This window comes from Balaenoptera acutorostrata, chromosome X (genome assembly GCF_949987535.1).
Source record: "Balaenoptera acutorostrata chromosome X, mBalAcu1.1, whole genome shotgun sequence".
NCBI lineage: Eukaryota > Metazoa > Chordata > Mammalia > Artiodactyla > Balaenopteridae > Balaenoptera > Balaenoptera acutorostrata.
In genome coordinates this window covers 2,198,974-2,224,891 of record NC_080085.1, presented here as the reverse complement: position 1 = coordinate 2,224,891, position 25,918 = coordinate 2,198,974, and the positions used below count along the sequence as shown (strand labels likewise).

Here is a 25,918-nt window from a genome sequence, read left to right as displayed (position 1 = left end):
GTAATGCCTCTAGTACCGCAACCTGCAGACAACCCACGTGTTTGTTGGCAGGAGAGCAGATATATAGAGTGTGAAGTGATTGACAGTGGAATATTGTACAAAAGTGAAGCAAGTTGACTGAATATACAGGCAACGTCCTCGTGCATTTTAGAAATGCACAGTTGAGAGAAAAGAATACAGAAGACCAGACAGTGTGCTCTCAATGAATAAAGCAAGCAGAATGGAATACTAATATGTTATTGAGAAATACAGAGATCTGTGGCGAAGTCATTCCTATTTTCTTATTGCACGTAAAATTTGGGAAAATACTTAACTCTGGTGGGAGTGGTTCTCGAGGAGCATTGAAAGGAAAGGGGATCCCAGAGAGTAATAATGATTCGGAAATGTTCTTGATGTTTGAAGCGGCTGGTGGATCCATGCTTGTTTTGTTCATTCCTTTGTCTATTCGTTACCGTCATATCACTGCATATCTTCTTTTGAAGATCGCCAACAGTTCACACAAAAAATAAGTTAGTTTTAGGCGCAGTACACTAGTTTTAGCCAGTCCTGGGTGCCTTCCCACCCCCTGGTAATTCCCCATCGTTGAAAGGATCTTTTTGATTCACGAGTAGCTTCTCTACGACCGTCTTCTGCTGTCACCATCGTTTGCGGGGCTTATTGATCAAGAGGTGGTGACCGAACCCAAACCAGGTCCATGCGATTGACCCCGGAGGGAGGAGACTTCTGGAACCCTTTGAGATTCAGGGCAGAAAACAAACAGACTTGGCTGTTTTGTCTTTAGTTTGTAGGAGATCTTTTCTGGTAGGTTGCAGTCTTTTTCATCAATGGCTGTCCTGCAGAGTTGTGATTTTGGTGTGTCCGTGAGGCGAGGTGAGCTCGGGGTCTTTCTGCTCCGCCGTCTTGGCCGCTCGGCCCCCGGCTGTGCTGTTTGGAGCCTGAACTCCGTTCCTCTGCTTCCCGTTGCTACGTCCTGCCACCCCGAGTCTCCTTGCCTCTCTCTTGAGGAGACCAAGGGTGTTCGAATAGGTAACTTTGGGAAGACCCTGATACAGGGTGCATTAGAGGCTTGTTCAGTTCCCAAAGATCGGTCCCTTACTGAGAGAGTCGCCCAGGAAGCCTGCAAGGCCCCGGCGCCCTGTGTCACCTCTGTCTCTGTCCGTGGCCCCGAATCAGCAGCTATGTGTCTCTTCCCCGCACTGCAGGACCCGTTGCCACATCTGCACCGTGGACGTTACCCTGCCCTGAATCTCATTTACAGCATCCCTCTGCGGCTTTCTGCCCCGAGAAATGCTCCCCTAACATCTCCCCCTGAGACGCACATGCCTCTGCTTTTGGAATCAGCCCCAGAGATTCACCCCCTCCCTGCTACTCCCCCAGCATCCCCCCAGCAGGGCCAGGCACGCCCCCTAGATGGTCTCTTAGCAATGTCTGTCATTTCATGACAGCCCTGGTCTCACTTCCCTCCTCATCCCCCGTTTGCCCTGTGGTCTCTGAACGATGTGAGGGTAGGGGTTGCAGCTTCTCATTTTTGTCAGTCCTGCCCCAGCACCGTGCCTGCCCTCCGCCAATTACCACTGAGCATTCTCGAGAAATACCAGGCATGAGAAGCGCAGCTCAGGGATGAACTGTGGATACTGGTGCCTCAGTGAGCTCAAGGGTCCATGTCTTAGGTGGGGTCCCCCCGAAAGCAGGGAGAAAGCAATGAGGTGGTCCTGGTCCAAGGAAGTGGAGGAGGGGGAACAGGGGCCGAGGCAGGGAAGGAGGGAGAGACAGGGCAAGGCGGGGTTACCACTTGTGGGTATGAGCAAGGCTGGCTGCTCTGTCTCAGGCGCCCCCTTCCCCGTGGACGGAAGGAACTGACCCTCAAACAGAGGAAGGGAGAGGGAATTACCTGCTGGCAGATGCCTGTCTGCCGTTGTTCACAGGCTCCATCCTTCCACGTGGGGTCTTAACCTGCCCATGCTTTTGGGTTGTAATATATCAGCTGGAAATGGAAATGAATATGCGTTTGCATCTGTATATGCAGATAGATCTATGTGTGTGAATTTGTGAATATATATATATATTCTCCAGAGAACATATATTATATTCAAGATTAGATATAAGATGGACATGTTATATATGATAATATGTAAGGCATATATATGTAATATATATAACATATATTATATATGTGTCTATATATAAGTATATATGTTATCATACATAAAATAATATTATATATTATTATTGCATATTTGGTACATATATGTGTAGCCCATTTGGGCTGTTATAACAAAGTGCCACAGGCTGAGTGGTTTAGAAACAACAGACATTTATTTTTCCAGTTCTGGAGGGTGAGATTTCAGCATCTGCTGGCAGATCTGGTGTCTGCTGAGAGCCTGATTCCTGGTTCACAGACGGACATGTTCTTGCTGTGTCCTCACACGGAGGAAGGGGTGAGGGAGCTCTCTGGGGTCTCTTTTATAAGGGCACTAATCCCATTCGTGGGGCTCCACTCTCCTACCCTCTTCACCTCTTCATACCATCGCCTTGGGGGTTAGGGCTCCAACACGTGGATTTTGGAGAACATAAACATGCAGACCATAGTGATGTATATATAAGGAGATTTGCTGTAGGGAAGTGGCTCATGCAGTTATGGAAACTGAGAAACCACAAGATCTATAGTCAGCAAGCTGCAGGCTCAGAAGAGTTGATAATGTCAGCTCCACTCTGAGTCTGAAGGCAGAAGACAGATGTCCCTGTTTGAAGACAGTTAGACAGAGAGAAGTTCCTTCCTTTCTGTGGGAGAGTGGATCCTTTTGTTCTCCTCAGGGCTTCAGTCGACTGGATGAGGCCCACCCACATGGTGAAGGGCAGTCTGCTTTATTCAGCCTCCTGATTCAAATGTTAACCTCACCCAACAAGGTCCTACTGTATATAGCCTGGGGAACTATATTCAGTATCTTGTAATAAACCATAGTGGAAAAGAATCTGAAAAAGAACGTACATATATGTGTAACTGAATCACTTTGCTTTACACCTAAAACTAACACAACATAGTAAATCAAATCTACTTCAATTTTTAAAAAATGTTAATCCCATCAAGAAACGCCCTCCCAGACACACCCAGAATCATGTCTGACCAAATATCTGGGCACTTTGTGGCTCAATCAAGACACATAAAATTAACCATCATAATGTCTACGTATATATGTGTGTGTGTGTGTGTGTGTGTGTGTGCGTGTGCGCGTGTGTGCGTACATCTTAGGATGCATTAAGCACTGGGCCGAATAAAGGATAGAATTTTTGCTGGAGCATATGGGGGCGGTAACAGTATTCTAAAGTCATTCTGAAACATCATTTGCAACGTCCAAATACAAACTAAGGGAAGGATCTGAAAAAATAAAAGAGAGAAAGTAGCCAGCTGGCCAGGCATGCAGCATTCAGACAGCTGTGATGCCACCTAAAAATTCCAGTAACTCCAGAAAGTTTCCATGTGTTCTGCGCTCCTCACTGCTGAGGAAAAGACACCCATCCGGTCACCCTGTTACGGTCACGGCGTTTGAAGGAACTGGCTGCTGGCAGCCCTGCAGCTATGAGGTCTGCAGGGTGTTTCTTTCTCCCTTACATTCCTCTCTAGAAAATCTGTGTTCCCAGTTCATTTAAAGAATGCAGGGCGTTATTTCATTCTTTGTTATGGAGGAATAATATTCCATTGTGTATATAAACCACATCTTCTTTATCCATTCATATATGCATGGACACTTAGGTTGCTTCTCAGCCATAAAAAGGAATGAAATATTGCCATTTGCAGCAACATGGATGGACCTAGAGATGATCATACTAAGTGAAGTCAGTCAGACAGAGAAAGACAAATATCCTATGATATCACTTATACGTGGAATCTAAAAAAATAATACAAAGCAACTTACTTACAAAACCGAAACAGACTCACAGACATAGAAAACAAGCTCATGGTTACCAAAGGGGAAAGGGAAGGGGGATAAATTAGGAGTTTGGGATTAGCAGATACACACTGCTAGATATAAAATAGATAAACAATGGGGACCTACTGTAGAGCACGGGGAACTCTACTCAGTATCTTGTAATAACCTATAATGGAAAAGAGTATGAAAAAGAGTAGGTATATGTTATATATAAGAATATATATTATATGTAGGAATATATATTATATATATATATAAATGAATCACTTTGCTGTACACCTGAAACTAACACAACATTGTAAATCAACTCTACTCAATTAAAAAATAAAATAAGAAAAAACATTGCAGGGCAGATTCAAACTCAGTTTAATTTTAAAATGACAAAGGCACCCACCCTGGGACGAAAGTGAATTACTCACTTCTTTACTCTGCATCAGAAACGAAACTGCCAGCCTCACAATTTGTTGCCACCAACTAAATGTGGAGAAGGATATGGTCTCATTTTGTCTCATGAAGCAGCTGTTGTAACCGTCCCTCGCATCCCAGGCTTATTACGCTTTACCCAGAAGTTCTTTTCACTTTGGAAGGCGGACGGTTTGTAATTGTGTATAAAGTAATAAAAACGACCAGATAACCTGTTTTTGCGGAAGATGCCAGAAATAGTCATCACAGTCAGTTCAGACAAAAGGCGCACATGCCCAAGAATCTTTAAGCAATATATAAGAAAACGCAAATATTGCGACAGTCTCTTAAGATATGCCTTAGGACTGTGTCTATTTATGAGAAGCTAGCTTCGCCATGACAAATATTTCAAACCACGGCAGACACTGTGTCTGGTGGGGTCACCCAGGCATCTTATCAGCCAGAATTCCACGCAGCAGGCATACAGGAACTGTCTCATTGTCTGGAAAACCTAAGGATGCATATTTACCCTTGATAAACACCGAATTAGAGCTCATGTAATGTTATCCTTGTAAGCAATTCTGTAGTAAGATAGACCATTGGGTGAATCACCACAGATGTCTCATCTCTCCTGTTAGGCAACCAACATTTAACGACTCTTTATGGCATTTCGTACTTAAAACTTGGCAGGGAAGATTCAGGACCGGAGTGAAATTTTAAACAAAGTGTGATGCATACCATTTGGGCTTTTTCTTGAATACTAGACTTCGGGTTGATGAGCTGGATTCTCTCATCCTACAAGACCTTTTGGTAGCCACTCCAGTTCTGAGGAAGAATTGGCCCCAGTGTTTCAGAAGATGGTAACTCATTAATCCATTAATATCGATGAGTATTCATATATTAGTCTTCATGGGCAAGATCTTTCCTAACAGAGAAATCACTTCTTGAATTTGATTACGCTCTGCCTTTTCTAAACTCACATTTTCCGTGAGGAATGTCAGTGCATATTGGTGTTGCCAAAATAGCAGAACATCATGGCGGATGGCAAGGGGCAGGGCTGGCCCAAGGGGGTTATGAGCAATTTAACAAGCATTTGTGTGTAAGGGTCTGAGCATCTGTTGGATCATTTCTGTACTTTCTGCTTCATCTTCCACTCTCTCGGATGGAGAGAAGTGTTGCCAAGTGACACGGAGAAAGCCAGTGAGCTTTTCTGATTTTCATTTCTCTGTAGTCCTTTTTATACGGATTCCCCCGGTCCCCTTGTAGTGCAGTGTATGTGTCTTTTTTTTTTTTTAACAGAGTGCCCTGAGCTAAAAGGATTTCTTTCCTCCAAACTACGTGGGAAACCTCTTCTTCAAGATAAGAATGAAACCTATTTACCTTGTGTGGATAAAGCCTCATGCAGTGCTGGTCCTATTTCAGCTGCTCAGTGAATGTTTGTCTAATACAAAGCTGTGAAATTCCTAGGAAACGCGGGCAAGTGAGTCACAGGGGATACATGTTTTTGACATCTACTGTCATAGGTTCTGAAACATAAAGAGGTTCTGCAGTGCCTACATCTTCCCCAATTTCAACCATGGCAGCTGCACCCTAGCTTCCCACAAATAAGAAAAAGGGGAGAAGACAGTAAGATCCCTGACTATCTCGATCTGAATATGTAGGCTGTCCTCACAGCCTGACTACCCAAGACGTCAGCAGATGGTTTGATTTCCGTTCTGTGCAGGTCAGGAGGTTCTCAAGGAACAATAGGGAGCTACTGCTTCCAAAACCCAGAGGCAGAGAGACAGCGACCCTTCCAGCAAAGACGAGGACTTGACAGACAGAGAAGTATTTGTATGCAGGACGAAGAAGAGTGTACCTCCAAAGACGCCTTTGCAAACACGCGTGTGCAAAATGGAATCTCTTGGAAGGGCCGTCTGTGAATAACAAGGGAACTGTAGCAGCGGATTTGTAGGGTTTTCTGATTCAGGCATACTCCTCGTGCGACTCAGAATTTAGAATCCATTCTCGTTTCTGAGCATAACTGACATCGCTTTGACCCTCATATATTTGTCACGGAAGCCAAGAACCCCCTAGGATACCCCCCTTCCTCTTCACGTTTGGATTATCCGCTACAGATCTCAAAAGTTACGTCGGCAAGGGAACTCTCGGTCACTTCCCGTTACACCTCTTCCGTCAGTCTTGGCTCCACGGTCAAGAGCAAAACCCAAGGTCCCTTCCTGACATCTCTCCTCCCCCGCATCTCCCCTAGAACAACATCCAGTTCATAGGATGGTGTTTCTGCCTCCAAAGCCTATCCTGAACCTGTCCCTTTCCTTCATCTCTAAGAGAGCTACTAATTAAATCCACCCCCCCTCTCCTACCTGCATGCCTGCGATAGCCCCCCGGCTCAGCATCTGCGTCCACCATCACCCCGCATAGTCTTTTCTGCCCTCCAGCCAAAGGATGCGCAGAAACATAAACCTTCCACCATCTTTCTTACCTAAAACTGTCCCCTGACTTCCCATCACGTTGAGGATGACATTCACCCCCCTTCACATACAGTACCTGGCCATGCATTTTTTGGACCCATCTGTCTCTCCAACCTGTTTTCCCACCTCTCTTCCCTACACCCCCTCCTCTTCCCTTGTCTGGGTGGAATCAGGTCACTTAAAAGGCAGGCACTTTAGTGTGATCAGCACAGCTACATCATAAGTCTGTGCACAAGCTACATTGTCAATAACCTATTGACCGTTGATAAATGCCAGTTCATTGCCATTTTTATATTATTTTTACTGAGCTATAGTCGATTTATAATGTTGGAATAGTTTCAGGTATACAGCAAAGTGATTCAGTTATATATATATTCAGTTATAGATAGATGGATAGATACTCTTTTCCAGATTCTTTTCCATTATAGGTTCCGACAAGATATTGAACAGAGTTTCTTGTGCTCTACAGTAAATCCTTGTTGTATATCTGTTTTGTATATAGAAGTGTGTATCTGCTAATCCCAAACTCCTCGTTTATCCTTCCCCTCCATTTCCCCTTTGGTAACCATAAGTTTACTTTCTGTGTCTGTGAGTCTGATTCTGTTTTGTAAATAAATTCATTTGTGTTATTTTTTAGATTCCACATATAAGTGATATCCTATGATAGTTGTCTTTGTCTGACTGACTTCACTCAGTCTGATAATCTCTAGGTCCGTCCATGTTACTGCAAATGGCAATATTTTATTCTTTTTTAGGGCTGAGAAGCAACCTAAGTGTCCATCAGTAGATGAGTGGGAAAAGAAGATGTGGTGTGTGTGTGTGTGTGTGTGTGTGTGTGTGTATATATATATATATATATATATATATATAGGAATATCACTCAGCCATTGTTAATCAGTAGTTTATGTAAATGTTGCCTGTCCAGAGATCTCCTTTCACTGCAGTCAATAAACGTTGAAGGATTTAAACTGTTTGACGTGGAGCTTGTCTTGGGGCCACCCTGGAGCCAGGGAGAAGGGAAACAGCTCTAAAGCCCAGAGACATAAATCGCTCTTTGGATATTCTTAAATTGCAGGATTAGTGAAAACTGACAAGGTATGAATATGAATAATGCAAAGATGGTTGCAGTTAAGGCGACCTTTTCTATGTATGGGGGAAAACTTTTTTAAACTTCTTTCAGAGTGAATGTATGTATAAACATGGGCCAAGACCCATCAACACCGTTGTGATGTTTGCACAGATCTCATTTGAAAATGCAATAAAATATTTTGGGAGAGCTTTCCTTGAAACCTATAGTTGAGAAGTAATGGTCCCCTCCAGTCTCTCTGGGCTGGGGTTTGGCACACAGGTTTTCCAATGCAAAAGAAACATTTATTTTTCTGTGGAAGGATGAACAGAAGGAGGAACTCGAGGACCACATCACCTGCTTAAGGAAAGAGAAGGAGCCTTGAATAGGTTGAATAGCTTCTCCCCAAATTTATGTTCATGTTGAACCTCTGAATGTGATTGTCTTTGGAAAGAGGGTCTTTGCAGGTGTAACTAGTTAAGATGAGGTCGTCCTGCAGCAGGCTGAACACTAAATCCCAGGAGGGTGTCCTTCAAAATGAGGAAGGCTCAGAGAATGGCGTGTAACCGTGGAAACAGAGATGGGAGTGATGTGTCTGCAAACCAAAGAACACACCAAGGATTACCCACAGCCGCCGTCAGCTGGTGAGGGATGGTGGGCGGAGCAGATTCTCCCCAGGAGCCTCTAGAAGAAACCAAGCCTGCTGACACCTTGGTCTCAGACTTCTGGCCTCCAGAGCTGGAAGAGAATAACTTTTCATTGTCTTGCCAACCCAATTTATGGTATTTTGTTATGGCAGCCACAGGAAACTAGTACACCTAGCTTTGTTGGCAACCTGGGTTCTGGAGAGAGTATAAGCTTTAGACATTTTACAGCCTTTCCGACACATTTTGTACTGGAGCCTCCCAAGAGGAGTCCGTAGGTGTCACAAAGAGTGTGAGAAGCACCCCCAAATCACAGATGCCCCAGAATTGCCATCAGTGGAGCAAGTGTGGAATCGCTTTCTCTAAATGACCCCTTCACATTCCTCTGAGCCTCATACTTGCACATCCATGGTAATCATAAGCTCAAAGAGAAAGCTAAACATCCCTCCAGAGCCTCTCCGTACTGTACAATTGCACAAACTCCAAAGCATGTACACAAGAGGCTCAGCCTCCTAACATTTGCTGCCAAATGTCAGAGATAAATCATCCATCTCCGGAGCCCACATGCAATCAGCAGCAAATTAAACTTTTATCTTGCACATCTTCCGTTGCCAAATGCTTTTTTTGTTTCTTGGGTTTTTTTTGGTAGCAATTAAAGATGCATTCCCCCAGTGACCGTTCTCGGGAGGAGACTGCAAGAACGCTTTCCAGACTGAGAGCAGAGGATACCACTTCATGCTTTCAGGGCAGATGGAGAGGAGGTCTGCTGGAACAGGGCATTCTCTGTGACGTGGCCAGGAGGGATTTCAAAGTTTAGATGAATGGACTTTCTACAGAAAGATCACCTTGGTGTTTTATTGTTTTTTTGTTCTTAACTGAAGTACAGTTGATTTGCAGTGTTTCAGGTGTACAGCAAAGTGATTCAGTTTCATATATATTTTTTTTTCAGATTCTTTTTGATTTTAGGTTATTATAAGATATTGAATAGAGTTCCCTGTGCTCTACAGTAGGTCCTTGTTGCTTATCCATCCTATATATAATAGTTTGCATCTGCTAATCCCAAACTCCCAATCCATCCCTCCCCCCCCACCCTTCCCCCTTGGCTACCACAGGTCTGTTCTCTATGTCTGTAAGTCTGTATCTGTTTCATAGGTAAGCTCATTTGTACCATAATTTTAGATTCCACATATAAGTGATATCATATAGTATTTGTCTTTCTCTGTCTGACTTACTTCACTTAGTATGATGATCTCCAGGTCCATCCATGTTGCTGCAAATGGCATGATTTTGTTCTTTTTTATGGCTGAGTAATATTCCATTGTATATATGTACCACATCTTCTTTATCCATTTATCCGTCGATGGACATTTAGCTTGCTTCCATGTCTTGGCTATTGTGAATGGTGCTGCTGTGAACATTGGGGTGCATGTATCTTTTTGAATTATACTTTTGTCTGGACATATGCCCAGGAGTGGGATTGCTGGATCATATAGTAGTTCTATATTGATTTTGTTAAGGAACTTCCATACTGCTCTCATAGTGGCTGCACCAGTTTACATTCCCACCAACAGAGTAGGAGGATAAGGAAATCATATTTTTAAAGAGACGAGGAGCCTAAGACTATCTTCATGTCCTGGATTAGATTGTTCAAAACGTCCCGTGAAGTGTAAACTCAGAAACCACAACCTGCCTTCATTTTCACTTTTACAGATGGAAGGGGAAGTAGGAAGACCATTGAAATAACAGTATCTGTATTAATGCAGTAAAAAAAAAAAAAAAAAAAAATTAACCTTTCATAGAATGTGGCTGTGCTTTTGCTCTCATGAAACTTCTTTTGACTTTTGTGACAGCCAGGCTCCAAGGCTGGGCTGCAGAACATGTCCCCGTGGTTATTTACGTGGAGCAAAGGCAGGGATCAGGTCAGTAAAGCTGTAACCTGACATCCAGGAAGGACACACATAATAGGAACACTTTTCTTTCCGAAGGCTCGCATTTTTCACCTTGAGACTCCCACTTGAAAGTTTCAGAAAGTTATCTGGTGCAGGGCAGTTTGTGCTAAGAGTAGTAAAAAATAATCTGCAAATCTCAGTGGGTCAGGACGAAAATATTTATGTCTAGTTCCTGCAGAGTCCAACGGGGTTGTTCCCCGTTGAGGGATTCTCGTGGGCCATTTTTTGGGGTGGGCAGCCCCTAGAGTGGATGCTTGTGGTCTTCCCCTCCTAATACACTCTTGTGTAGGCCTTTTCCACAATGGACCAGCTTTGTTCGGTGCAACCAATATGACAAAGGCGATGGTTATGTCACTTCTACAAGTACATTAGAAAAGAGGTTAGTTTTACTGTTAATGTTTAAGTTTCCTGCAGATACATGTTCTCTTCTTTCTTGTATGTAGAATAGACTGATCCCTTGGGACGCCACTGGTTGGGAGATTTTTGTTTTTAATGGGACCGGTCTTCTGCCCAGTTGCCGTTGGTCAGAATCAGTTAACATTGTCCAACGTACCAGTATTGGGGTGGGGTGCAGGTAGGGTGTGGTCTTGCTGTGTTCCCTGGGGGATAAAAGATCATTTCTGTAAGCTTCCCCCAAACTCCTGGTCATCTCTACCTTCATAACCCTGCAAGATTTTGTGTTTTGATCAACAAGCTCTATTTTCAAATTATGTACATAATCGTCTTCCTTCTTATTAAACAAATCACAGCTGTTCTAAATATTACATTAGACTGGGATTCAAGTCAGTGCTGTACCCAGATAGTCTATGTCTGCTTTTTTTTTTTTTATGTCTGCTTTTTAATCAGGGTCAGTGTATTGCTAGAATAGTCAGAATAAATTTCCTGTTTTTAAGAACTATAGCCTGGGGCTTCCCTGGTGGCGCAGTGGTTGAGAATCCGCCTGCCAATGCAGGGGACACGGGTTCGAGCCCTGGTCTGGGAGGATCCCACATGCCACGGAGCAACTAGGCCCGTGAGCCACAATTACTGAGCCTGCGCATCTGGAGCCTGTGCTCCGCTACAAGAGAGGCCACGATAGTGAGAGGCCCGCGCACCGCGATGAAGAGTGGCCCCCGCTTGCCACAACTAGAGAAAGCCCTCGCACAGAAACGAAGACCCAACACAGCCATAAATAAATAAATAAATAAATAAATAAATATTAAAAAAAAAATCTATAAAAAAAAAAAAAGAACTATAGCCTATATTTCAAAATTCAGATTCACATTCCCTGATGCATCTGATCATTTAGATGACGTTGAATTCTGGAGAACTATTTCAGGTTGGTCGGGCGTATGAATTTACGGTTTCAGGAACATATGACATTTGGAAAAATAAGGAATGACTATAGCATTTAGATAAACACTGCGTGTTTCGTGTCTTTGCCCCTTTGCGTAACATTTAGAAATTTCCGTCATAAAAAAAGTGCAGATGAACGATTGCTTCGGAAAATATGAAGTTTCATAACCCACATTACCTGCAACAGGGAAGATAAGTAAGTCTGGTAATGCCATTGCTGTGTTTGCTAGCAGACTTTCTGATACATGAGAATAAGGGCAAATGCAAAAAAAACAAACAATAAATTCCTTTATCATCATTTCTCCATAAAATAACCTTTTTCCCTCATGCTGCTCCAGACGACCATTTGTACAGCAAGTGATGTATTACATGAAGTTAAATATTTGGGTTGGTGTGTTAGTAAATTTGCTACTAGAAATACAGACAGCATTTTAAATTCCACATTGCTTTCTGGGCACAAACTTTTCAGTGCAATCTTCAGATCATATTTCTTAGATTTCTTCATGAATTGGCTTGAGGACGGCTGCTACAAATGCTAATGAGGTGATAGGAAGCATTTAAACCCAGCTTCTGTGAGATTTTACACAAGACATTATTTCTGGATATTTTTCCAGCTCCCTCGACTTTTTTCCCCCCTAAGCAACGCTTCTATTTATCCGCTAGACTGCATTACAGTGACAAAACACTAAACTGTGTTTGCGTGATAAATCTTTAAGCAATAAAATTGCTGATTTATCTGTTTGGTGAGTTTCTCATTTATTGTTCTCATTTACTCCATGGGAAAACCACTTCCGGGATCTGCTTCAGAGAAGGTGGAAAGCAAAAAGAATGTTCTGCCGTCCACCTCTGGCTCCGCACGAAAAGCCAGCCCCCAGGAACTGAGCTAAGAGTATTCTGATCGGAAACGTCGACGGGTTTCCAGCTTTCCACTCACACACAAAACGAGGTGTGCTGTCCCAGTTTTCCTTTTTATTGAGATGTATGTAGTCGCTTTGGAGAAGGTTCTCCTGAGAGGCGATGGGACGCCAGGTGTGCACGGCTCAGAACGCAGAGTTCATTGCTCAAGAAAAAGGGAAACACCCACAAAAGCCCCCATCACCCCTGCGGACGGGATGATCCTCCAAGAGTTGGCGCCTGGTGAGAAGTTCGGGAGGCTGCGGAAAGTAGACGTGATTGCGAGATGCAAATCTCCGATGAAGTACAAAATCTGCAAGGCTCAGCCGCCTCCGCTGGACTCGCGATTGATGGAGAGGATGTGAATGAGGAGGTGCTGTCCAGAGAGACCATGGGAAGGTGGTGCTCTAGAGGAGAGAGGGGAATGTGTGCTGCTGCTGCTGAGAACCTGAATACGAAAATATCCTTAGAGCAGAATGCGGGGGGCACAATGGAAGGGACTCATACGCCGTAATAGTGGGTGGAAAGGGGGCGGCAGGATGCAGGAACACAACCCCAAAGCAGAACGAAGGTGGGGCTTGTGTGAAGCCAAGAGTGAGGGATACTTGGTCCAGCAATCCCACTCCTGGGCATGGATCCAGACGAGACTCTAATTAGAAAAGATGCATGCACCCCCATGTTCACAGCAGCACTATTCACGATAGCCAAGACATGGAAGCAGCCTAAATGTCCATCGACAGAGGAATGGGTAAAGAAGATGTGGTACATATACACAATGGAACATTACTCAGCCATAAAAAAGAATGAAATAATGTCATTTGCAGCAACGTGGATGGACCTAGAGATGATCATACTAAGTGAACTAAGTCAAAGACAAATATCATCTGATATCATTTCTATGTGGAATCTAAACAAAAATACAACAAACTAGTGAATATAACAAAACAGAATCAGACTCACAGATACATAGAAGAAACTAGTGGTTCCCAGTGGGGAGAGGGAAGCAGGGAGGGGCAAGATAGGGGGAGGGGATTAAGAGGAACAAACTACTAGGTATAAAATAAATAAGCTATGAGGATATATTGTACAACACAGGGAGTATTGCCAGTATTTTGTAATAACTATAAATGGAGTATAATCTATAACAATTTGGAATCACTGCTTTGTACACTTTAAACTAATATAATATTGTAAATCAGCTATACCTCAATTTTTAAAAAGTTGGTTTTAATGTAGCAGGAATAAGGAAGATAGATGAGGAATACAGAAGCAGTCTTTGGTGCTTTTATGAATACAACAAAAAAGAAAAAGACTCACACATATAGAGAAGAAACTAGTGGTTCCCAATGGGGAGGGGCAACATAGGGGGAGGAGAGTAAGAGATATAAACTACTGTGTATAAAACAAAGGCTACATTGTACAGCACAGGGAATATAGCCAATATTTTGTAATAACTGGAAATGGAGTATAGACTATAAAAGTTTTGAATCACTTTGTTTATACCTGAAACTAATATAATATTTTAAATCAACTATAATTAAAAAAAACAGTTATAGGAATTTGGGAGAAAAAAATAGAAAGGAAACAATGAAGTGATTCCAAGGACATTTAAACTGCAAAGTCAGCTAATCTGAATAATTTGTGTATTAGTAAATGTTTCCTTTGTAAATATTAAAAACATACAAGAGAGAGACCTCCCTGTCCTATTTTTGCAACACCTTTTGAATCTATAATCACATAAGCATTAAAAGTTTAAAAATTTTAAAAGGGGAGAAAAACAAGGAGACAAAGAAAATGTGTCCCTTTAGAGTTTCTCTCATGTTCTCCTCTTAAGTGATAGAATTGTAGTCTTGTGTCTCTAAAGTTGGAAGGATCTTTGGAGATTATCTGACCCAGAGGAGAAAATGAAGAACCAGAATAGTTGTGGACTTTTTTTTTTTTTTTAATTTTAAGGTCACACAATTGGTAAGAAAATTAAAAAAAAAAGAAAAGAAAGAAAGAAGGGGCTGAGTCGTACTTGAAGAAACAGTGGTTGCTCATTTTAGCAGATCTGTGAATGACTTTTTTTTTTAACTTTATATTGGAGTATAGGGGATTAACAATGTTGCATTCATTTCAGGTGTACAGTAAAGTGATTCAGTTATACGTATACATGTACCTCTTCTTTTTCAGATTCTTTTCCCATTTAGGTGATTACAGAATACTGAGTAGAGTTCCCTGTGCTCTACAGTAGGTCCTTGTTGGTTATCCATTTTATTTATTTATTTTTTCTTGAGGAAACTTTATTGAGATCAATACTTCAGTTTCAAAATCACGGTAAAAATGGAGAGTTTGTTGGAATGTTCCAATTGTGATTTTTTCAAATATTTTATTAGGAAAATTTTTAAACATATAATTTGAAAAGATTTTACACTGAGCGTTCCTGTACTCATCACCTAGAGTGAAGCATTAACGTTTTCCTAGACTTGCTTTGTAGGCCTGTCTGTCCATTTATCTATCCCAGTTTCCATCCATTAGTCTACGTTTCTTTCTGAGACATTTTAAACTACGTACAGACATCCACACAGGCTACCCTGAAAATTTCAGTATACATATCATTAACTAGGTTTTACTGTTTGTTTAAAATTATTTCTAGGTAAAGTTTACATACAGTGAAATGCATAAATATTAAGTGTACCGTATGATAAGTTTTGACAAATAAATATGTGCAGCCAACCCTATCGAGGTAGACGTTACCGTTAGCCCAGAACATTCTCTCGTCCTCCTTCCTTAAAATTAGCAAAGCCTGAAGGTCTGTGGGACAAAGTCCAGGAGTAACAAGGCACATACATCCAGGTGTCCTCTGCCGGTGGAATTACGTGGATATGGCTAATTGTCCCAGCAGTGGTATGGGATAACACATCTGAACTCTGGCCAAATTAGCCCACCCAAGCCTTGGTGTCCAGGTATTCTACTGGGGATCTGTCATGAAGGCTGAGGTGCCTACCTCACAATTTCAGCTCTTCAGATCCCAGACCCCTAGAGCAAAGACATGCATTCATCAAATAGCACAATTTAAGAATAAACTATTTAATCAGATTTGTACCACTTGGCCCAAAATGTCAAGCATACAGAAATGTTCTTCTCGGACAGACTGTTCTAATGGATCAGAACTCATTATTTCCCAGGTGCCAGTCTGAGGCCGTTCCTGAAGAGAAGCATTTGTAATAAGTATGGAGGCAAACCCTACAAAAATGAGAGTACATGATTAAACTGCATAATCGTGCACAAAGAGAAAGGGAAACAGCAGAAAACAGTTTGCAACACAATTTTGAAAAATAGAAAGCTGATGGTTAAGGTAACTGAAAAAAAAATAAAGACGCCTACGTATTGGGATGTTATTGGTTATCCATTTTAAATACAGCAGTGTCGGGACTTCCCTGGTGGCGCAGTGGTTAAGAATCCGCCCGCCAGTGCAGGGGACATGGGTTCGAGCCCTGGTCTGGGAAGATCCCACATGCCGCAGAGCAAATAAGCCCATGCGCCACAACTACTGAGCCTGTGTTCTAGAGCCCACGAACCACAACTACTGAGCCTGTGCTCTAGAGCCTGTGAGCCACAACTGCTGAGCCCGCACACCTAGAGCCCATGCTCCGCAACAAGAGAAGCCACTGCAATGAGAAGCCCACGCACCACAACAAAGAGTAGACCCCGCTCGCCAGAACTAGAGAAAAGCTCTCACACAGCAACAAAGACCCAAAGCGGCCAAAAATAAAAATAAATTTAAAAAATTTTTTTTAATGAGATGACCATAATTTAAAAATAAATAAATATAGCAGTGTGTACATATGTGAACGACTTTAATTCCCCAGTTCAAAAATCATGGTATGGAAAAATAAACACACCATCAAACACATAGCAGGAACATGGTGGACGTTCAAAAACAGAGAGGAAAACTTAAAATAGACAGGTGACCTCAAAGTATCCGGTAAGACCCAGAGAAGACATCTCTACACCATCAGGAGGGCTGGAAGCTAGAAGAATGTCTTTCAAGCATGAAAGAGAAATTTCTGGATGTCTAAAATTCTACGCTGAGTCGAGTCTATTCTGAGTACAGAGGAAATAAAGACATAGTGCAAAGCCAGAGTGTTTCTCTCTCACGGACCCTCATTGTTGGGACTTCAAAAGGAAACTCACAGGAAGAACAATGTTGAAGTCAGATGAAGGAAGCGGATGCAAGAAACATTGTGAGCAAAAGGAGAAAAGGACCAGAGTGTGAACCCAATCTAACACTGACCGCATCAAACCCAGCACCAATAATAAAATTACGACTACGTGAGGGCATACAAGCAAAGGTGGAGCCAAAATTAGCAGTGATAAAACTTGCAGAATAAAAATGGAACAGAGTTAAAGCAAGTCATTTCTTTGAGAAGACAGTAAACGTGAGCTTTATTATTTTTCTGCTGAAGTTATTAGGCATATTAAATTTAATCACTAAATCATGAAGACTGAAAACACAGCTTCCTCTTAAAAACATGGGAGAAATATTTTTTTTTAATTTAGGTATCATAGAAGAGAAATAATAGAAGTGAAGAAAGGTAACGGTTCATAGAAATTGTAAAATAAGCACACAAAATGAAATTTAGAAATATTAGCAATTGCAGTAGATACAAATGGATGAAAATATCTCTTGATAGATATGAACTCTTGGATCGGGTTTAAAAAAAAAAAATCTAGGTTCTTCCTAGTTTGAAAGGGTCTGAAACCAATAACCAAGAAAGGCTAAGATAAAGATATGAAAACACTAAAATGGTGAGTAGCTATGAAGAAGAACTTTTTGGAGCCCTGTTCAAAATCAAGTAAAAAAGACTTTAGGAAGTTAAAAAAAAAAGAAAAAAGAAAAAGAAACATGGATAAAGAAGGCTAGTATGAAGCGATAAATTTTCGCCAAAAAGTTATAAACATGCTAAAGTTCTTTGGACCTGGTAGCAAAGCACTTAAATACACAAACCAAGATTTGGGGGAATTATAAGAATAAGCTGTCCAACATACAGCCCAGCCATCTACAAGTCTTTGCTTAGAATCCTGCTTTCAAAGGAGAGACATACCAAGTCTCATTCGTGTAAAAATTAATGATTAGAGATACAGTATAAACTGAATAAAGCTCGCCTTTATTTCTACTTAATTGGCCTTTTGACCACTCCATGGAATCCAAGGGACTTGATATACTGAGTAGGTGGAGGAGGGGGAAATGGGATTCCTCCAAGCTCGTTCTCACTCCTGGGAGAGCCTGATACCTTAACCACCCTAGAACATGTGTGATCCATTAAGAAGAATTTTTGCAAGGGTCTGAATAAACTTGGAGGCGGAGGTTTTCTGTCGTCAATGTATTTTCGTGGAACCATGGGACACAGTCTCGGGATGACAGCCAGAAAGTTGCCAGTTGGAAAAAGAGTTGCATCAGTGAAAACCTTTTACCCGCCAGCCACTTGGAAAATGAAAGTTACACGACGAAAATAAACATACAGCCCAAATGAAAACCAGATGCATGCAGCTTTGAGGTTCTCTCTGTGTTTGGTTTCGTCTCCATCTTATGTTACATTCCTTCTAAAATGGACGCGACTTCTGGAAATTACTTTGCACAGTGAGATCTCCCATTTGTTTGGGGCAACATCTTTAGATAGACAAGTAGAGAGATTCCCCAGTTCTGACTCAGCTAAGGGAGATAGAAGTCTATTGTACGTCCGAGGACACGTCTGGAACAAATCAGGCACATTTACTTGTTTCTAAATACCAATCCAGACAGTAGCTTAAAAGTAATTTATATATCCCCTCTCCCCCCAATCCTTCTGTTTAGGATGGCCACACCCAGTGCCAAATTTTTTATCCTGTCGACAAGACCTTGACTTTTACGCATTTGACACTTTTTTGAGATACTGTGCATCTTGTCTTTCTGCCTTTCTAAAAAGATGGCTTACTGGGCAGAAAAGAATACGTTCACTCTGTGAAATGCACGAGTAGGCCTGGAAACGTATAAGGGACTTTTCACGCTCCCTTGGTTCTGACACACGCTTTGGGGTATGGCTACACGTATGGCATTTTTTTGAAAACCAAGTTGAATAACGGCATTGCACAGTGTCTGGAGGCAGCGGGCAAAGCCTGACGTTATAACCAGTCACATCAGGTTCAACTCTGGGCTTTCACACTGAGCTGTCTGAATTTGAGCTTTCTCACCTGTGAGAGCAAAAGCAAGAAGGAGAACGCACAGAAGAAAACACTGTGAGGTTACCACGAGAAGGCGTTAAGATACAAATCCCCCAGTTTTGTACAACACGAGGAATATAGCCGATATTTTTAAAATTAATTTTCATTGGAGTAGAGTTGATGAACAATGTTGTGTTAGTTTCTGCTGTACAGCAAAGTGAATCAGTTATACGTACACATAGATCCACTCTTTTTCAGATTCTTTCCCCATATAGGTCATTACAGCGTGTTGGGTAGAGTTCCCTGTGCTCTACAGTAGGTCCTCATTAGTTATCTGTTTTATATATAGTGGTGTGTATGTGTCAATCCCAATCTCCCAATTTATCCCTCCCCCCCACCTTTTCCCCATTGGTAACCATAACTTTGTTTTGTACCAATATTTTGTAATAGCTGTAAATGGAAAGTAACCTTTAAAAGTTGTATAATTTGTTTTAATTTAAATAAATAAAATAAATGCCCCAGTACCTCCCAACTTTGGTCTAAAGAACCATTTGCTCCTTCCATCCCTGCCAAAAGGAACACAGGTACTCATCCTCAAATAGTCTTCATAATTTTTTTTGTTGCTTTTTACAAAGATACTTATTTTCGTGTATTTTCCACATTTTCTTCAGTGAAGAAAAAAGTTATTTTCTCAAATAAAATAAGAAAACAAACTTGGATTTGCTCAATGTGGTCTATTCACACACTCTTTTTTTAAATATAAATTTATTTATTTATTTATTTTATTTTTGGCTGCGTTGGGTCTTCGTTGCTGCGTGCGGGCTTTCTCTAGTTGCAGGGAGTGGGGGCTACTCTTCATTGCGGTGCACGGGCTTCTCATTGCGGTGGCTTCTCTTGTTGCAGAGCACGGGCTCTAGGCGCGCGGGCTTCAGTAGTTGCGGCATGCGGGCTCAGTAGTGGCAGCATGTGGGCCTTAGAGCGTGCAGGCTTCAGTAGTTGTGGCAGACGGGCTCAGTAGTTGTGGCCCGTGGGCTCTAGAGCACAGGCTCAGTAGTTGTGGTGCACGGGCTTAGCTGCTCTGCGGCCATGTGGGATCTTCCCGGACCAGGGCTCGAACCCGTGTCCCCAGCATTGGCAGGTGGACTCTTAACCACTGTGCCACCAGGGAAGTCCCTTCACACACTCTTCATATTACTATATGCCTTATGCTCTCAAATTTTCTTAGCTCAAAAAAAAAAAGGTTGACATGTGATTTATAAGACATTTTCTGTTAAAAAACAAAGTAAGTCCATCAAATGATGCATTCACACAGCTACTGTGTTTTAGCATTGCTTCACGTGAGGAGAATAGGACTTGTTTTAATGGCATTTCTTGGAATTTTTTTTTTTGCTCTTGGTAAAAATCTATTGTCCAGGGTGGCCCTCTTTTCCGGACAATGAAAAATATTTTAACTGTATTAGAAAGTGATGAAGAGAAACTGCAGATGCTAAATGAATGCATGATAGAGTTGGTTTTGCCTGTCTCTGGAGAGAGATTTCATGTGGTCACAGCCCTTGTAAATAAGAAACATTTCTTGGTTGGTTACGCTAGAAGACGCTGACCCCCATATTTATTTTACCCCATGTGACCTTACCAGTTGTTCTTCCATTTATGAAGGAAAAAAAAAAATCACGTTGAAAGAAAACAATGATGAAGCACAGACATAGGAAACTTGCAGCCAAATAATTTGTTTCAACAGCTTGACCAGACTTTGTCAGTGAACCTAATGGAGAAAGAGATCAGTTAATAGTCCCAAATTACGGATTACTTTGTGGTTGTTCAGAGCGTTTCAAACACTGGATGTTTTCCAGTTATTTTCATTCACTGGATGAAAAGGACACTAGGTTTACAGAAATGGAGTTTAATTTTACAGGATACCATCCAAATATACATCTATTTTTAAATCCTGCTATTTGTGAAAGCAAATGGTAAAGGGGAACATCGATTCGGATAATTCTGTGGCTTCTTTTATAATGAGTAGAAGTCTCTTTTGCAAGAAATTGCTCTTGAAAGGGATCTCAGATGATTTTATTGTCATCCATTTTTTTTCCTATTGTATTTTAACGTCTGTGATGTGTTGTTTCATCCTGTTTTGTTTTTAGAAGCTTAGATGTTCCCTTGAGCTGTGTCAGCAGCCGGGCACCAATGCTGAGCAATGCCGAGCTTCCCCAAAACATGGCCAAGGGGTTGTCACAATCTTGAGGGTGTTGTTTTGATCCTAGTTACTAGTGGAGCTGCCCTACCTTGCCTGTGCCTACCATCTAGCAGTTCCTCCATAAGTGCTGTTTCCATTCCCCTGCTGTGAAACCCATCGATGTAAACCGAAACACAAAATAAATTCCATGATCGCCTCTCAGAACTCGTTGACCTTTGCATGTCCATCTGATTCCATCGGGCAGCTCCAACGCTGAGAAAACCAAGACGAAACCAAACTCCAGTGTTCTTGCCATGAACCGCAGCAAGAGAAGAAAGTAATAGAAATATGAACTCCTCCTTTGCAACTTTCCAGTTTTCATTTGGCGCTCAGGGAAATCCGATGCTTGTGTTTGCTGGGTATATATATAGTCTCATAGCATAATGTAAGGCATATTTTGAGCTCATGATGAAATGTTTTGGAATCTAAAGGTTTTGGGGAAATGGCCAGTCTTATCTAGTCTGACATGTTTTGTGGAGTTTATTTGCTCGCTGGACACACGTGTCAGAGCCTGCTGGTGATGTCAAAAACTGAGCGGCTCTGCACCGGTGCCAGATCGCATCTCAGAGACAGAGTTTTGGGTGAAGCAGAAAAGGAGAGCTTTATTGCTTTGCCAGGCAGAGGAGGGACACAGCGGGCTCCTGCCCTCGAAAAACTGTGCGTCCCAACTTGGGAGGGTTTGATGAGGAGTTTATAGCAATAGTTCGAGGGTGAGGTTGCTGATAAGATTAGAGTGTGTGCAGGGGCTTGGCCGCTTCTCCCTTGATTAGCAACTGTTCGCATCCGCCCTTGGGAACTCAGGGAAGGTCTCGGAGGCTGGCGTCTTGCCTACAAGAAACGGGGGACAAAAAAAGGCTTCGGGAGCCCACTGGGCGCGCTACCCCGCCCCGGTCTCACTAGGACTCAGGATGCAAAACAGGATTGACCCACCAGCCATCTCGCCACTTTAGCAAGAGCAGGGCAGGCAGTTACAAGTGACAATCTTGCCATTTCAGTTTTGCGAACACTCAGACCAACCCTGACTTTCGCCAGCCCTCCGGCTATATCTTTTTTTTCTTTTTCTTTTTTTTTCCCCTGACCTGATCACCCTGGGGCTTTTTAATTCTTATTTTGCCACACCTGAACCTTAACTCTGTTTCTAGATATGCTAATCTCCTTCTTTTCAAGGGAGTGAGTTGGCTTTTCTTCAGCTGGTTTTAATTGTGCGAGCTTGAAAAGCCTGCTCCTGGAATGGGGTTATCCGAATCATTGGTGAAAAATATTTCCTGATCCAAGAGTGAGGTCATGTAAGTTCTCCTGTGCCCTGTCTGCAGCCAGAACCACAGAGAGCGTGTCATTCCAAATGCCACAAGGCATCTGAACTCTCTAGGTAGGATCGGGCATCCGTTTGCTCCTGGACTTCCCTTCGACGTATCTATACATGCCCGCATTAGCCAGCGTTTAAACACCAGACAGAAAGCAGATGAGTGTTTGCCAGGGGCCACAGGGAGGGAAAACTGGGGAGTGACTGCTTTAATGGGTACAGAGTTTCAACTTGGGGTGATGAAAAACGTTTGGAACTACATAAAGGGGATGATTGCACAACATTGTGAATGTGCTAAATGCCACCCAGTCGGGTATTTTAAAATGGTGACAACGGCGTTCTGAGTTGAACTGTGTGCCCCTCAAATTCACATGTTAAAAAGTCCCGACTCTCTGTCCCTCAGAATGGGACCTTATTTGGAATTAGGGTCATTGTGATGTAACGAAGTCGTACTGGAGGAGGGAGGGATCCTAATCCAACAAGACTGGAAATCTGGACACAGATCCACAGAGGCGGGGAGAACAGCGTATGAACATAAAGACAGAAATTGGGATGATTCCTCCATAAACCAAGGAACACAAGGCTTCCCAGCACCGCCAGAAGCTGGGAGAGAGGCGCGAATTTCCCCCAGAACCTCCAGAAGGAATCAGTCGTGCCTGCACCTTGACTTCAGGCTTCTGTTCTTCAAAGAGTGATTTTTCTGTTGTTTCGAGCCCCGCAGTGGGTGGCACTTTGTTACGGCAGCCCTAGGAAATTAATGCAGGTGGTGCAATGTATATTAGGGGTATTTTAACCACAATAAGAAGAACAGGTTATCAGGATGTAAGATATACCTCAGAGTGACATGCTTGAAAAGTAGTTGACCTAAAAGCACAGAGACGTAAAAAGAAGAAGATTCACACATGCAGATGAATTTCCAAGGAATCGGGCTCTTGTGATAAGCGATTTACAGAACTGTCCCAAACCCTCTAGTAGGTACAGCAGAAAGATCCCGTTGGCCCCAAAGTTTATGGACGTTGCCTGGTTCTTGAGTCAGGAAGGGCTTTGTTTTCCCCCCCAGGGAAATCACCGGGGTGCTCTCCACATCTATGAAGAACTCGAGGTGAGCTCCCTGGGGAGGGTCCTTCCAGGTGGATGACTTTCCACCTGACCAAGGACGCTCGGTCTACCTATCTGCATCTCCTCTGATTCGAAGCAAACCAGCCGGGCAGAGCAGAGTCCTGACCTCCAGGAGGGCTTTGGGCAAGCGTGGAGCTGAGGAACAGGCGCCCTCTTGGAGGACGGAGGAGGAGGTGGCAGTAGGCAAACTGGAGAAACCTGGACCAAAAAATGACCAAGAGAAAGAGAAAGCCTGGAGTTTGAACGGACAGACCTCACAACCCCTGGCATTGTGCCTGTCAGCACCCCTGTTTTTCCTTCTTAGACGTTCACTTCAGCTCCTAATTATTCAAACAACTTCCTCTAAAAGATCAACACTTCCCAAAAAGTAGGAGCCACTTCTATTTTGTCCCAATTTGTCCTCTAGGTGTTAAGACAGAGACTAGCCCAAATCAGCACCCAACGAAAATTCTTGAATAATTAAGCGAATGAATGAGTGAATAAACTTACGGTTACGGGGTTGGGGGGGGGGTGATGGGAGGAGGGATAGTTCGGGAGGTTTGGGTTGACATGTCCAAGCTGCTATATTTAGAATGGATAACCAACAAGGACCTACTGTAGAGCACAGGGAACTCTGCTCAATATTATGTAACAACCAAAATGGGAAAAGAATTTGAAAAAAGAATAGATATACATGTCTATGTATAACTGAGTCACTTGGCTGTTCCCCTGAAACTATCACAACATTGTTAATCAACTATACTCCAATATAAACTAAAAAGTTAAAAAATAAAAAATTTTAAGGGTTTACGTTCTGTCAAAAAAAACACAAAAACTCACCCAGTGCCCTAGAATTAAGAAGCATCCAACAAATGTTTGCTAAGTGATTGAATCCCTGAAGATGACATGACATTTTCCCCCCTAAATTTTCCTTTAAGGATGTTACGCCCCAAACCATTAATACTTAAAATAGGAGTGACTCAAAGAGGCAAGACACAAGTGTTGGTAAGTGTGTGGAGGAAAGGAAACCCTCATGCATTGTTGCTGGGAATGTAAATTGGTGCAGCCACTATGGAGAATAATATGGAGATTGCTTACATAAAAATAGGACTGCCATGTGGTCCAGCAACTCCACTTCTGGATATTTATCCAAAGAAAGCAAAAACACTAATTAAAAAAAAATCTACACCCCAATGTTCATTGCAGCATTATTTACAATAACCAAGGCATGGAAACAACCTAAGTGTCCATCAACAGACGAATGGATAAAGAAGAGGTGGGGTGTGTGTGTGTGTGTGGATGCATACATACATTCATATATAGTGGAATATTACTCAGCCATGAAAAAGAATGAAATCTTGCCATTTGTAACAACATGGATGGACCTTGAGGGCATCATGCTTAGTGAAATAAGTCAGATGCAGAAAGACAAATTCCACATGGTTTCATTCCTATGTGGGATGAAACAAACTAATAAAGAAGCAAACAGACAAACAAAAAAAGCCAAAATAAGTGAACAAACCAAACCGAACAAAAGCAAACATGTAGGTTCAGAGAACTGAGTATCGGTTATCAGAGAGGAAGGGGCCAGAGACGGATGGCAAAATGGGTAAAGGGGATCAAATATATGGTGATTGGTGGAAACTAAGTTTTTGGTGGTGTATACAGAAGTAGAAATATAATGCTGTACACATGTAACTTATATAATGTCATAAACCAATGTTACCTCAATTTTAAAAAATAAAAATAAAGTAGTAGTGACTTACTAATTTGCATGACAACCCTTGCTGGGAGGTATAATTGTGTTTTGGAACCATTCTCCAAAATGAAAATATTTACTTATTCAGGAAATAATAAGAAAATGAATATAGCTGAATTGGATTAAGCATCAAGACTACATTCTAGTTCCCTGAAGCAATTTAGGACAATAGAGCAACAAACAAACCACTACAAACAGCAAAGCAAGAATTGGAATTGCAATTGAGGGGAATTAAGTGTTTTTAAAAAACCAAATTTATGCTACTCCTCAATAGTATTGGAAAGCATGCAACTGCTTTGTTGTGGAATTGAGTCCAACTTTTTGTTTCTTCAATAATTTGTTTTTGCGTTGATGGTTTAATTCGTCTATTTCTCCTGAGGTTTGTTGACATTATTTGGTTTTCCCTTGTACTGTAAGAAAGAAAATGAGACTGTATTTATACTAAAAATGTGAGCAGGGCCATTTTAAAATATTACAGCTCCAGGAATTTCCATAGGGTCAGTTTCAGCTGATTCATTTAAAATTGTCCTGATGGAAATTTGTATTCTGTAAGCAGATAATGAAATGTTTAGGGGTACTTTAGGGTCATGTTTTGTTTCCCTTTTATCCTCCAAATATCATTCTATAGATTATTTTAACATGAGTCTTAACG

The 25,918-nt window shown here is 42.1% G+C and overlaps 1 protein-coding gene across 1 annotated transcript in view; it reads left to right on the top strand.

Annotated features, from left to right (window-relative positions):
- Positions 1–25,918, top strand: part of MXRA5 (matrix remodeling associated 5) — a 122,198-nt gene that overhangs the window by 4,801 nt on the left and 91,479 nt on the right. The gene's annotated exons all lie outside the window — the stretch shown is intronic.